At 39.8% G+C, this 15,498-nt stretch overlaps 5 non-coding genes across 5 annotated transcripts; 3 read left to right on the forward strand and 2 right to left on the reverse strand.

Annotated features, from left to right (window-relative positions):
• Window positions 1-5,745: 5,745 nt before the first annotated feature.
• Trnas-cga (transfer RNA serine (anticodon CGA)) lies at window positions 5,746-5,820 on the reverse strand. The gene has a single exon. It is a non-coding gene; the product is annotated as a tRNA-Ser (tRNA).
• A 225-nt stretch (window positions 5,821-6,045) lies between these two features.
• Window positions 6,046-6,120, reverse strand: Trnas-cga (transfer RNA serine (anticodon CGA)). Its single transcript has one exon. It is a non-coding gene; the product is annotated as a tRNA-Ser (tRNA).
• Window positions 6,121-6,679: 559 nt separating this feature from the next.
• Trnas-cga (transfer RNA serine (anticodon CGA)) lies at window positions 6,680-6,754 on the forward strand. Its single transcript has one exon. It is a non-coding gene; the product is annotated as a tRNA-Ser (tRNA).
• Window positions 6,755-6,979: 225 nt separating this feature from the next.
• On the forward strand, window positions 6,980-7,054 carry Trnas-cga (transfer RNA serine (anticodon CGA)). The gene has a single exon. It is a non-coding gene; the product is annotated as a tRNA-Ser (tRNA).
• A 525-nt stretch (window positions 7,055-7,579) lies between these two features.
• Trnas-cga (transfer RNA serine (anticodon CGA)) lies at window positions 7,580-7,654 on the forward strand. Its single transcript has one exon. It is a non-coding gene; the product is annotated as a tRNA-Ser (tRNA).
• The last annotated feature ends 7,844 nt before the right edge of the window (window positions 7,655-15,498 follow it).

Genomic DNA, 15,498 nt, shown 5'->3' on the forward strand with positions numbered 1-15,498 from the left:
GCTCCTCCCAGCTGAATTTATTATCAACCTGTAATCCCAAGAATTTAACACTGTCCACTTCTTCTATCTGCTTGTCATCATATGTTAGGAAAATGCTCGTGGGACACCCCTTACAAGTTCTGAACTGCATGTAGTGTGTTTTTTCAAAGTTTAGTGACATAGAATTGGCTAGGAACCAGTGATTACTGTCCACAAGTATTTTATTAGCTGATCTTCCTAAGAATACACTTGATTTGCTATTTATTGCAATGTTTGTATCATTGGCAAACAAAACGAACTTGGCATCTGGTAATGTTACTGATGAATGGTCATTGATATACACAGGAAAAAGCAAGGGCCCCTAAATAGAACCTTGTGGGACCCCACACATAATTAGTTCCCAGTTGGATGATGCCTGATAGCTTGATCCATGTGTCTTTCCTAATAACACACTTTGTTTCCTGCTAGAGATATAAGATTTGAACCATTTTGCAGCATTTCCTGTTCGACTATAATATTCTTATTTATTTAAAAGGATATTGTGATTTGCAAAGTCAAATGCCTTTGACAGATCACAGAATATACCAGTGGCCTGCAATTTTTTGACTAATGAATTAAGCACATTTTCACTGTAAGTGTAGATAGCCTTCTCAATATCAGAACCCTCTAGAAATCCAAACTGTGACTTTGACAGTATGTTAGTTGAGGTAAGATGGTTATAAAGCCGATTGTACATTACATTTTCTAAAATTTTTGTGAATGACTGGCAACAGTGAAATTCTTGCAAGTCATTGAAACCATCACGTGATCAATGCAAACAAGAACAACAGTTTGTTGTATCATCACTTAATGATGTAAGAGTTACAAAAATTTCTTAGTTTCAAATAAGAGTTCAATCCCAAATTACAATATCGGCATTAAAATGAATGCATCATAAAATGCGAAAAGGAAAGATGACTGATTACCTTAAGACAATATATTGTAATATGGTTTACTGTATAACGTTTTAAAGATAATGCAGTTGGTTAAAAAAACTAAACAGTTGTTTTGCTGTGATTGTAGGAAACTAGAAAATTCCTATACATGTTATTATTTCAAAGTATAGAAGTGGAATAATAATGTATTTATTATTGATGTTTTGTGGTTATGTATGTTTCATGTTTTCAATGTTTTAGGTAAAGTTCATCATATTTGTACAGCATTTTAAAAAAGAAACATAGGAAAACGTACAGGGCTTCATGAAATTATGTTCAGAATACTGTCTTTCCATTTATTAATGTTTGTAATACAGTAACTGGAACAAAGATGTGTCATTCATGACAGTTATACTGTACAGAACTTACAGGTAGTTTTAAACATGCTCAATATTTCATCTCATTTATTGTCCTTTTGACATTACTGAACAATTTACATTGTTGCTGCTTCTTTATTCCCTTACTAAAAGTTTTTACATTTTGCTGGCATGGTAGTGCTGTATGTACTGCATAAACATATGAAAACCTCCTCTTCAGTCTCGATCCACAAATATTGTGTTGTAATTACTGTAACTATACTGTATTTCTAATTTTTGAAGTTTTAACTCTATGGCAGCCTAAAAGGTCTTCACACTTTATGACCGGTTTCGACTCTCGCCATCTTCAGATCGTTAAAATAGTCTGTTATAAATCATCATCAAGTTAAACATGTGCAATTTAATGATCTGAAGATGGCGTAAGCCGAAACCAGTCATAAAGTGTAAAGAAATCTATGTGATCAAGACGGACCTGTGAAAATAAAAGTGCTAAAAATAAAATGATCACAGACTCATATACAGACTTCATGGCTTCAATTGAAAATTGAGGTTAACAGTCTGTCGAGATGATGATAGTAGACATGGAGCTCAAGCTCAAAATATGCAACGACGGGAAAAGAAAATTGGCATGTTTACCTTTCAAAGTAAAAATCCCTGCATTTACCTTAAACATTTTGGTGAAGCCATGGAAAACCTAAATCTGGATAGCCAGATGGGAATTTGAAACTTACTCCTCATGTGTGAGTTCACTTATTTAAGTACTGTACCTCCTTGCTAAGGGAATAATGGTAAGCTGCCTTGCGGAATTACACATTATGGTACGGCACGTGGATCTGCTTATGTATTCTGGTAAACACTGATTTATAACAACAAACAGTACATTTTTATGATCTCTACATGTTTCACAGTGGTTAACAACATAAAAAATTACAACTCACCCACAAAAATGTAGTAGATATTAAGTTAGGTTACACTGTAGACTGAAGAATTGCTTGTTTTTTGTCTGCTCTGTGACTGTGGAGTTTATAATTCTTGTAATTGTCAGACTTTCAAGAAGCTGAAATGCTGTCAAACAATTTTTCATACCCTTGACAGATTTTTTTTTCGAAAACAACAGTGAACAGTGAAGTCATGCCATTGAACCAGGCACATCCCTCTTTTAAATTTTTTTACCATCATTGTCATTCGTCAACAAGAAGTCAGCATAAAGAACTTGAATTTCTGTCATTTATAATTTCGAAGAGCTAATTTCCCTGGGCCATGCGCTGGAAGGAGCTTGACACTGTACTTCATTGTTGACTACTAATGAAGATACAATCATAGATAGTATCTTTCCAGTTATGTGATTGGCTTGACTTTTTATTAATAGAACCCTGCACTTTTTCCTGGGTGGTGTAAAGTTGCTATCTTATTCTTCTCCAGTATCTTCATAGTCACAGTTGATAAACATCTTTAATTTAGTCAATATAATTCTGGTCGGAAAGGAACCTGGTTGTTATGTCAGAGGATGGGTACCAATCACAATCAGGTACAGATTTTATTGATTGCAAGAAATGCGTTAAGTCACAAATATGCTGATTTATTAATGTGTAACTATCAATAAGCTACACTTTTTACACTCTAGCATTTGATAAAATACATAATTAATACTGTGGCCTCTACCATCTGATAAATGTAACGAGTGTACAGGTACATATACATCTTACATGAAGGCACGCTTGCTAGTCACTATGTACTGCTTAAACAATACAACTCATAGCCAGTACTGCCCTGCATGTTATTATGTCAGCCTACAACAACTTTACAGTGGCGAATATTCGGCACAAACAAAAATTAGCGCACTGTCAAAAAGCAGTTATTTCCAGGATACACCGCACTAATAATGTCTAATGCTGCCTCCTGCATGGATAGTGGCCTCAGTTTGGCACAGAAGAGTGTCCACAAATTTCTTCAGGTATGATATATACAACTGAAACCACAACTGATAATTAGATCCTGTAGAGTGGGGACGTTGACTGAAACATTTCACCTGCTGTTCCAGACAGTCCCCAATTTTTTCATGGGATTGAGATAGAGTGATTTAGTTTGACAGTTGAGGTGCATTAGGGTGCCTGAGTAACATACGCATGCAGCCCTGTGAACACAGCTGTTTTCATCTTGAAAAATGGGAGCATCAACAGAATAGTCATCATGAAGATGTAGAAGAAAAGGCAACATTTGGTCACCAGAAATTTTAAAATAAATACTCCGGTTCATATTAAGGGTAACAACTGAGTGAATGGGCACCACTCACGATATAAAAAACACCCAGAAAACATCATATAACCAATCCCGACTTAAACGACATGCTTCATACAGGTTAAACACCTCAGTTGGCCACTGGCACACTCAGTGCCTTACATCATTTGAAAAGAGGTAAAAATCACGAATCTTTGTGTTGTACTACTTGCCTTCAGTTGACTACTCTCCATTTTTAATGCTGTTTGCCCCCAATGAAGACATGGAGCTTTCTGTGCTGCTATAAGTAACAATCTTTTGTTCAGTATCCTACCCCAAGTGCCCAATGCAATCATTTCCCTTTTGAATGATTTGTCAGAAACTTGTTGCTGCCAGGTTTGAAACCAACTGTCACTGACAAGGCATGATACTTGTCTCCAGTCCCTGTCTGTTAGGACCTTTTACAGTTATTGCTCTTACACTGATTATATATAGCTGTAAGTTGTATACCATTCGTTGTTGACATCTGGAACAGTACACATTGATACACCAACAAATCAAGCAACTTCTTAGCAGTCTGGGCAAGGGTACATCCAAAATCATACCGGTAGCTTCTTTCTGCTGTTCTATCGCATGTTCACGTAGAAACATATTAGTGTGCTCATCCCATATAATTGACTAGGACATGCACACCACTTCACTGCCTTGAGTTAATTTCAGTGACTGCCTGTACCAGTTCTACATCTACAGTAGTCTAAAGTGATCAGTTGGCTCTTCTAAGGGGGGTGGGGGTGGGAGTGTGGGAGGTGGCGTGACTAATGGGCCCATCAGTTTTATAGCTTATGCACATGCATGTTCTGTACACTTGTTAGAATAGGTGCTCTTATTATGCATCCTTCTCCCAAATACCCTTTGCAAAAAAGTTGAACAGCCTGTTCATTTCTGGGTGTCACATGGTCTTTTCACTGCTTGACAAAACTACAGTAAACTTCTATTACAAGGATGATGTTAACATATCAAATACACTGTATTCTATTAAAGAATTTAGCTGTTTTCCCTATTTTGTAATCAATTATGAGCAACAAATTTTATTTGGGATTCCAGGAAACAGTCTGAATGCTCCTCACATTGCTATGAAGATTGTGTCTCTCTTTGAGTGAACAAGTGTTGGATGTAGCTTTTTGTCAAATCTGTTAATGCAGAACATGGAGCATTACTTAGGAGAAAGAGAATTGTTCACATGGGGTTGTCAGTGATGCGCAACCTCTCTCTTGGTCACGCCAAAATAGCATGATCTGCATGGGAATGGTTCTGAATGGGTAAATTCTTCCTCAAGAAAGAGCTTCTGAGGATAATAGGTCACAGCTGAAACAATTACTAGTGAAGAAAAAACTACATGTTGAATGAAACCTCTTGCATAAATTGGATAAAAACTTTAATATCAATACAGGAAATTAAAAAGGGCAAGTGGAAAATCAGCCAACATGTTATGTTTGTCATCACTGATATCAAATGATTACATGTAGATGTGCACAAGCTAATTAGCCCATGTAGTCACAAATTTTTGTAAAGTCAGAGGAATGAGCGTCATGAACAATGTACCAAAAATCCCGAATGGTAGAGTGTGAATGGGGTGGGGGGCATCGTGCAGTTTAATGGTCATTTTGTTTTTCTTGAGTAACTCCAAAACTGCAGAATTTAGTGAAAATGCTTCAGAGTATGAAATTAATCTATATTAAATTTCTTACAAGAAAAAAGTGTTGTTAATTTTTTCTCTAAGACTAATAGTTTGTGCACTGCAGGAGATGGAAAAATTGCTGATTATTAAAAGTAGTGTTTTAATGGCATAAAATTGAGGGTCACTGTTACATGAAGTTAAGTAGAAATATTTTAAAGGTATAAATTGTGTTTTTAAGTGTGTGACAGGTGGGTGAGGGATAGGTGTGTGAGGGAAAGCAGGTCACTTGATTGGGGTCGTGCCCTTCCCTTCTTCATAGGTCTGCAAACTGAATAGCGAATAGGCGAGTCCTACTCTCTCTACCCCACTATGTCACAAGAAGCAACTACAGCGTGTTCCAAAAGTTATATCAATCCCCCTCTGCACTTCTTATGAATCAATAGTTAACACTACATGGAATACAGATAGGTGTTACCAATAATGATAAAAATGCATATGGACAAAACCTAAGTAAATCTGCACCCTGTTTTACACTGATAGAGGAAAAATTAATTGAAACTTCCTGGCAGATTAAAACTGTGTGCCCGACCGAGACTCGAACTCGGGACCTTTGCCTTTCGCGGGCAAGTGCTCTACCAACTGAGCTACCGAAGCACGACTCACGTCCGGTACTCACAGCTTTACTTCTGCCAGTATCCGTCTCCTACCTTCCAAACTTTACAGAAGCTCTTCTGCGAACCTTGCAGAACTAGCACTCCTGAAAGAAAGGATACTGCGGAGACATGGCTTAGCCACAGCCTGGGGGATGTTTCCAGAATGAGATTTTCACTCTGCAGCGGAGTGTGCGCTGATATGAAACTTCCTGGCAGATTAAAACTGTGTGCCCGACCGAGACTCGAACTCGGGACCTTTGCCTTTCGCGGGCAAGTGCTCTACCAACTGAGCTACCGAAGCACGACTCACGTCCGGTACTCACAGCTTTACTTCTGCCAGTTTTAATCTGCCAGGAAGTTTCATATCAGCGCACACTCCGCTGCAGAGTGAAAATCTCATTCTGGAAACATCCCCCAGGCTGTGGCTAAGCCATGTCTCCGCAGTATCCTTTCTTTCAGGAGTGCTAGTTCTGCAAGGTTCGCAGAAGAGCTTCTGTAAAGTTTGGAAGGTAGGAGACGGATACTGGCAGAAGTAAAGCTGTGAGTACCGGACGTGAGTCGTGCTTTGGTAGCTCAGTTGGTAGAGCACTTGCCCACGAAAGGCAAAGGTCCCGAGTTCGAGTCTCGGTCGGGCACACAGTTTTAATCTGCCAGGAAGTTTCATATCAGCGCACACTCCGCTGCAGAGTGAAAATCTCATTCTGGAAACATCCCCCAGGCTGTGGCTAAGCCATGTCTCCGCAGTATCCTTTCTTTCAGGAGTGCTAGTTCTGCAAGGTTCGCAGAAGAGCTTCTGTAAAGTTTGGAAGGTAGGAGACGGATACTGGCAGAAGTAAAGCTGTGAGTACCGGACGTGAGTCGTGCTTCGGTAGCTCAGTTGGTAGAGCACTTGCCCGCGAAAGGCAAAGGTCCCGAGTTCGAGTCTCGGTCGGGCACACAGTTTTAATCTGCCAGGAAGTTTCATATCAGCGCACACTCCGCTGCAGAGTGAAAATCTCATTCTGGAAACATCCCCCAGGCTGTGGCTAAGCCATGTCTCCGCAGTATCCTTTCTTTCAGGAGTGCTAGTTCTGCAAGGTTCGCAGAAGAGCTTCTGTAAAGTTTGGAAGGTAGGAGACGGATACTGGCAGAAGTAAAGCTGTGAGTACCGGACGTGAGTCGTGCTTCGGTAGCTCAGTTGGTAGAGCACTTGCCCGCGAAAGGCAAAGGTCCCGAGTTCGAGTCTCGGTCGGGCACACAGTTTTAATCTGCCAGGAAGTTTCATATCAGCGCACACTCCGCTGCAGAGTGAAAATCTCATTCTGGAAACATCCCCCAGGCTGTGGCTAAGCCATGTCTCCGCAGTATCCTTTCTTTCAGGAGTGCTAGTTCTGCAAGGTTCGCAGAAGAGCTTCTGTAAAGTTTGGAAGGTAGGAGACGGATACTGGCAGAAGTAAAGCTGTGAGTACCGGACGTGAGTCGTGCTTCGGTAGCTCAGTTGGTAGAGCACTTGCCAGCGAAAGGCAAAGGTCCCGAGTTCGAGTCTCGGTCGGGCACACAGTTTTAATCTGCCAGGAAGTTTCATATCAGCGCACACTCCGCTGCAGAGTGAAAATCTCATTCTGGAAACATCCCCCAGGCTGTGGCTAAGCCATGTCTCCGCAGTATCCTTTCTTTCAGGAGTGCTAGTTCTGCAAGGTTCGCAGAAGAGCTTCTGTAAAGTTTGGAAGGTAGGAGACGGATACTGGCAGAAGTAAAGCTGTGAGTACCGGACGTGAGTCGTGCTTCGGTAGCTCAGTTGGTAGAGCACTTGCCCGCGAAAGGCAAAGGTCCCGAGTTCGAGTCTCGGTCGGGCACACAGTTTTAATCTGCCAGGAAGTTTCACATCAGCGCACACTCCACTGCAGAGTGAAAATCTCATTCTGGAAAAATTAATTCTAAGTCATTCGGTGCAGCAGTTGTAGTGTTCTTCCGGGAGAGGTGTGTTCTCCCAGTACAAGTGCTGCTTCCTTTTCAGTTTACAGACCCACTCTACCTATCCAGTTATCTTTCATGAATAGACGGTTCGTGTTGTATACAGGGTGATTCATGAAGATATGCAAATATTTCAATATGTTATTTTACAAGCAAAACTAATGAAAAAAGTTCATAGGTCCACAAATGCTTAGTTACAGCTAACAACAGATTTTGGCTGAAATTTACTAACTTTGCTTATATGAAGCCATCACAAAACTGTAAGAGGTTAAAATAAAGCATGATTTCCATTTATTTTGTTGTTATTGATCTGGTGAATCTAATAAAACATGTCCCAGATGAGTATCTGCAATAGTTTTCCAGAATATTCAGAGAAGCAAAGATGTAATTTTGTAACATTTTAAATTTATTAATTACTTGGCCCAATTTCTATTTTAAATTCCAGACTATTGCACAAAGTTTTCAACAGAAGTTGTGGAGAATTTAATTTTTGGAAAAATGATGGTAATAGTGTTAAATGAAACTGTATGAATGTGTCAGATAACTGCTTTAATTACTACAATAGCACACGTGAATTCATGTTAAACTGAAGAAAATAAAACTCAGTGTTGAGGAAGTTGTACAGTGCACATACGATTTCACAATAAATGTTCAAAAAGGTCTCTAATATGTGTTCAATGCATTTAGCTGCATGTCTGTGAACAGATTTTGTTGCTCGTTTCAGTTTCACAGGGTTATTCTTAATATCGTCAATTTGCATTCATAATGCAAGCAAGTAATGCCTCATGTGTATTGACTTTGTCCCCCATAAACTATGTCTTTCATCCATCCCCATACACAAAAATACATTGATGTCAAATTGGGTGATCTGGGTGGCCACAGACGTGTAGCACTATGACAAATCCATTTCTGGTGAAAATGTTATTTTAAATGTGTAGTGACGGTCTTGGTATAGATGCCCTGGGAAAATGACTGGCCCAATATAGTGTGTGTGGATTATACCACACCACACATTTATGTTAAATTGCTGCTGGAAATTGTGTTGCACTGTTGCATGTGGGTTTCCTTCAGACCATACGTGCTCGTTATGTAAATTGTTTATACCATCTTGAGTAAACTGTGCCTCATCAGTAAATAAAATGTATTTGTGTAACTGCCAATTAGTATTTAACCAGTTGCACAACTCCAAGCAAAGGGCAGGATCTCCCAAATGTAAATGATACAGTTTTTGTTGATGGTAAGGATACAGATTATTGTACTTCAGTGTATGCTATACCTTAGATTGTGAAATGCCTAATCATTGAGTGATATGTCATGTACTGGTACTCGGGCTATGTTGAACAGCATCCACAATATCTTCTTCACATATCAAGCTCTTACTGATTATGAAAACTGAAGTGATATCAGGTGTTCCCCAGGGAAGCGTCCTGGGACCTCTGCTGTTCCTGATCTATATAAATGACCTGGGTGACAATCTGAGCAGTTCTCTTAGATTGTTCGCAGATGATGCTGTAATTTACCGTCTAGTAAGGTCATCCGAAGACCAGTATCAGTTGCAAAGCGATTTAGAAAAGATTGCTGTATGGTGTGTCAGGTGGCAGTTGACGCTAAATAACGAAAAGTGTGAGATGATCCACATGAGTTCCAAAAGAAATCCGTTGGAATTCAATTACTCGATAAATAGTACAATTCTCAAGGCTGTCAATTCAACTAAGTACCTGGGTGTTAAAATTACAAACAACTTCAGTTGGAAGGACCACATAGATAATATTGTGGGGAAGGCGAGTCAAAGGTTGCGTTTCATTGGCAGGACACTTAGAAGATGCAACAAGTCCACTAAAGAGACAGCTTACACTACACTCGTTCGTCCTCTGTTAGAATATTGCTGCGCGGTGTGGGATCCTTACCAGGTGGGATTGACGGAGGACATCGAAAGGGTGCAAAAAAGGGCAGCTCGTTTTGTATTATCACGTTATAGGGGGGAGAGTGTGGCAGATATGATACACGAGTTGGGATGGAAGTCATTACAGCATAGATGTTTTTCGTCGCGGCGAGACCTTTTTGCGAAATTTCAGTCACCAACTTTCTCTTCCGAATGCGAAAATATTTTATTGGGCCCAACCTACATAGGTAGGAATGACCATCAAAATAAAATACGAGAAATCAGAGCTCGAACAGAAAGGTTAGGTGTTCGTTTTTCCCGCTCGCTGTTCGGGAGTGGAATAGTAGAGAGATAGTATGATTGTGGTTCGATGAACCCTCTGCCAAGCACTTAAATGTGAATTGCAGAGTAGTCATGTAGATGTAGATGAATGCCAGGTAGAGAATGTGTAACATTGGTTTGGTATTCGGAATCCTCCAAGATGGATAACGTACACGATATTCGTTAACTGTAGCCATCAAATTACCACCAAATTTGCCATAAAGAAACACCATATCGACATATTCCTGTGTCGTAAATTTGAAAGGCATCCCTATTTCATAAATACTATACAAACTACAACAGTTACTATGTGGTTTCACTTAAATACACTTGTTGTTATGTTCTGTAATTGAACAATACAGAAAACTAACTTCTTTCAAGGTTCGGAAACAACTTATTAATGGTTGCCGAAAGTGACGTAAACATTTCTACATCGTTAATGGAAAGTAAACAAATTTACTTGTATAATAATCTCCGCTTCTCCAGGTGTTCTGGAAAACTACTGCAGATACATGTCTGGGACATGTTTCATTACATTCACCAGACCAACAACAACAACAAAAAATGGAAAACATGCTTTGCTTTAACCTCGTACAGTTTTGTGATGGCTTCATATTAGTGAAGTTGCTAAATTTAAGGCAAAATCTTTTATTAGCTGTAACTCCATAACTAAACTTTGTGGACCTTTGCTTATATGAAAGTTTTTCTTTAGTTTTACTTGTAGAATAACATGTTAAAATATTTGCATATCTTCATGAATCTCCCTATATAGTGGAGTTATTTTCAGTTTATTAAGTGTGCACTTATTTGCAGTTGTTAAGTGAACTATTATATAAAACAGCTCAACAGCGAGAGCTCTCATCTGTGCACCACCCTGAAGAACCCTACCTCACATGTAACATGTGTCAATATGTATTTGAGAGTATTGATTTCATTGTCTCCACCATCAGTGGCTGGAATACTTTTCGCAGCATGAGCATCACCAAATTCATCTCTCCTCCCTCAGCTCTCGGAACATCTGAAAAGACCCAGAGGCTTAAATTGGCTCCCTCTGCAGCAGATGTGGGTCACTAGGTGACCTAGGTGTTATGCAGCTACAAACACTATGTGATCAAAAGTATCTGGACTCCCCCAAAAACATATGTTTTTCATATTAGGTGCATTGTGCTCCCACCTACTGCCAGGTACCCCATACCAGCGATCTCAGTAGTCATTAGACATCGTGAGAAAGCAGAGTGGGGCACTCTGCAGAGCTCATGGGCTTCGAACGTGGTCAGGTGATTGGGTGTCACTTGTCATATGTCTGTAGATAATGTTTCCACACTCCTAAACATCCCTAGGTCCACCGTTTCCGATGTGATAGTGAAGTGGAAATTTGAAGGGACATATACAATACAAAAGCGTGCAGGCTGACCTTGTCTATTGACTGACAGAGACTGCCGACAGATGAAGAGGGTTGCAATGTGTAATAGGCAGACATCTATCCAGATCATCATACAGTAATTCCAAATTGTGTCCGGGATCCACTGCAAGTACTATGACAGTTAGGTGGAAGGTGAGAAAACTTCGATTTCATGGTCAAGCAGCTGCTCATAAGCCATACATCACGCCGGTAAATGCTAAACGACGCCTCACTTGGTGTAAGGAGTGTAAACATTGGTCGACTGAACAGTGGAAAAACATTGTGTGAAGTGGCGAATCATGGTACACAATGTGTAGATCCGACGGCAGGGTGTGCATATGGCAAATGCCCGGTGAATGTCATCTGCCAGCGTGTGTAGTGCCAACAGTAAAATGTGGAGGTGGTGGTGGTGGTTTTGATGGAGGGAACATACACCCCCTTGTTTTGTGTGGCACTATCACAGCACAGGCCTACATTGATGTTTTAAGCACTTTCTTGCTTCCCACTGTTGAAGAACAATTCGGGGATGGTGACTGCATCTTTCAACATGATCGAGCATGCATGGCCTGAATCGGAGTGCTTACAGGAAAATAACATCCCTGTAATGGACTGGCCTGTATGGAGTCCTGACCTGAATCCCATAGAACACCTTTGGGATGTTCTGGAATGCTGACTTCATGCCAGGCCTCACCGACCGACAACAATAACTCTCCTCAGTGCAGCAGTGGGCTGCCATTCCCCAAGAAACCCACCTGACTAAATGTATGCCTACGAGAGTGTAAGCTGTCATCAGGGCTAAGGGTGGGCCAACACCATATTGAATTCCAGTATTACCAATGGAGTGGGCCAAGGACTTTTAAATCCTTTTCAGGCAGGCACCTGGTTACTTTTGATCACACAGTGTATATTTTAACAGAAGTTGCAAGACTTACTGTGAGCATGTGTTAAGTTGCTCCTCTCAGTGCAGCCCACTCTACAATTCTGAGCAGTTCCTGAATCTACCAGTAACATAAACAATGAAGAAAGAATTGCAGTAACTTTTTGGTAAAAAAAATGGCTCTGAGCACTATGGGACTTAACTTCTGAGGTCATCAGTCCCCTAGAATTTAGAACTACTTAAATCTAACTAAACTAAGGACATCACACACATCCATGCCTGAGGCAGGATTCGAACCTGTGAACGTAGCGGTCGCGTGGTTCCAGACTGTAGCGCCTAGAACCACTCGGCCACACTGGCCGGCCTTTTTGGTCATTCACTATTCACCACCAGCTGACTAAAACACATTTACCTTGATGTACAATTTTCTGCCAGTGATATAGTGGCAATGTACTACATTTATCATTTCCATCCTTTTCACCAACACTACAAAGTTCACTGACAGCATTACACTACCAAATTAATAACCTCGGCCACTGTTTTTAGGAGTGTGTTGTACATACAGCTCACTTAACAACTGCTAATAATTACTCACTTAATGAACTGCAAATAGTTCCACCATATGAACACTGGTTAAGTCAAGTCATTTTGTCCACTCACATGAGAGGACTGGATTGGAACTGGTGGCGAGGCATCATGGGTCTGTAAACTGAAAAGGGAGCAGCACTCCCAGTGGGGGAAGTTACCTTTCCCACAAGAATGTTACAACTGCTGTACAGAAAAACTAAGAATTAATTTCTGCTCCAGTAGTGTAGAACAGTGTGCAGAGATTTATATAGATTCTGTCCATACATTTCTTGTGTTAATATACTTTGAAACTCGCATATGTATTCCGTGAGTGTTAATGCATTTTGTGGAATAACACCCTCAGGGCATATCTGCACAATTTGTCACCAGTGAATCATAAGGCACACTGCAGAGGGTCAGTGTAATGTTGTGAAACACCCTGTAGTTGCTTCTTGTGATGTAGTGGAGCAGAGAAAGTGGGGACTTGACTGCTCACATCAGCTTGCAGACCTATGGAGGAGAGAAGTGCATGAGCACAATCCGGCTACCTGAATTCCCTCATACGTCTATCATCCTGTTACACATCCAGAAAACAATTTATCCCTTCAAAGGTTTCTACAGCACTTAGATGTGGTACATATATTTAATATCTGCCGGCCGGAGTGGCCGTGCGGTTCTAGGCGCTGCAATCTGGAGCCGAGTGACCACTACGGTCGCAGGTTCGAATCCTGCCTCGGGCATGGATGTGTGTGATGTCCTTAGGTTAGTTAGGTTTAATTAGTTCTAAGTTCTAGGCGACTGATGACCTCAGAAGTTAAGTCACATAGTGCTAAGAGCCATTTGAACCATTTTTTAATATCTGTTCTCAGCCTACTTCATTTAACAATAAGCAACTGTTTTATGCCATTAAAACAATATTTTTAATTAACTGTGCTCTTCCATCTCCTGCAACATGAAAACTATTAGTTCTACAGAAAGAATGAGCACTGACCTTTTTTTGTAGGGAATTGACATGTATATTGCCCCGTAATTTTCCTTCAGCTGGACTATTTGGCAGCCAGTAAAAGGAAATGGGGGAACAGCTATAGATACAAAAATTTGTCATAAATACCAGGCCCCGCAGATTTGTGTTGAATCACTCTTTGAAAGCTGTGCCATGAAAGAGCATTCTGAAACATTTGTGATGTATTCTGATCATATTGTAACACTAAATCAGACAGTCAATAAAAATAGTTTGCAATTAATTCTTTGTCTTTACTATTCTTGGCACATACAGTAAATGCATATAACCAACTCTCTAATTTGAAAAGAACGTTGAATAGTCTCTTCTTTATCTAAGGCTGTATCATTTATTGCACACCAGTCAGTAGTCATAAAATCCCTACTCAAACAAAGATAACTGTTACTGATATATTAATACAAACCTTAATTATATCCAACCAGTAGAACATGCAGGTTTTTTCATGCAGTCCGCCCCTATAGCTGAGTGGTCAGTGTGACAGACTGCCATGCCAAGGGGCCTGGGTTCGATTCCCGGTTGGGTCAAAGATTTTCTCCACTCAGGGACTGGGTGTTGTGTTGTCCTAATTATCATTATCTCATCTCCATCAACACGCAAGTCACTGAAGTGGCATCAACTCAAAAGAATTGCACCAAGCGACCGGCCTAACTTACGAGAGGCCCTAGCCACAGGACATTTCTTTTCATTTCTTCATCCATTTAAATGGGCAACTATTATACAAAAATTAAAATGGAAATAATACCTAGCAATATCTACAATGTATCTCATTCAGTCTTCTGTAATTGTCAAAGTACATTTCCTGTGGAACCATAATGACTGAACAGAGTTTTAAGTTGTCGTCAAAGCTTTTTCTTGAGTAATATTCCACATACCACATTTTTTCCCTTCAAAACACCAGTAAATACTCACTTTCTGTATCAGTGGTAAAGAATAAATTATTGATCATACTGTGATGTCAATAACTGTAAATTAGCAAACTAGTGCAGCCTTAATAGTTAAAGTGGCTATTTTCTAGAAATTCTTCTCCAGTACAGTATTTGAAAAGTGAAGCACGAAAATCACAAAGAAAGGATAGCATAGAATTACATGTCAATTTCCTTCCAATACAATTACAATGCTTGCAAAAGAAAGTGATAAAATGGACCATAATAGCAGAATATTAATAATTGTGAGGTTACATCTGTGAGAAATTGTATATACTAATGGGATTCGTGCCAAAATAGTTCACTTATGAACTATTTCATCATGAATACATTCAATACATATATTTTTCCAAGTGTGTTTCAACTCAATTTCTCAAAAAGCATTTTCAATGGCAAAATGTTTAACTTTGCTTACATGTGTGCCTGCTCTTACTTGTGGTGAAATACTTGTTTTTATGTTTTTAATGCTGTGCTGAATTATGTACATAAGTCTGTGCACTGTGGTGAGAAACATTTATAGTGGTCGAAGTAATAGCTTTACTAGCTGTAAGGCAAACACGCAAGTGCAAGACAACTTTGTTACTGAAGAAGCTTGATAAATTAAAGGAGAATATAAACTGCATTTATTCAGTTACAAATGCACGACTAAAAAACTATCAATATAGTACTACTAGCAAACAACTTAAGATCAACAGGGGAATTATACATAATACCTGCCTGGATTGGTGATACTC

Source organism: Schistocerca gregaria, chromosome 4 (assembly GCF_023897955.1).
Source record: "Schistocerca gregaria isolate iqSchGreg1 chromosome 4, iqSchGreg1.2, whole genome shotgun sequence".
Classification (NCBI taxonomy): domain Eukaryota; kingdom Metazoa; phylum Arthropoda; class Insecta; order Orthoptera; family Acrididae; genus Schistocerca; species Schistocerca gregaria.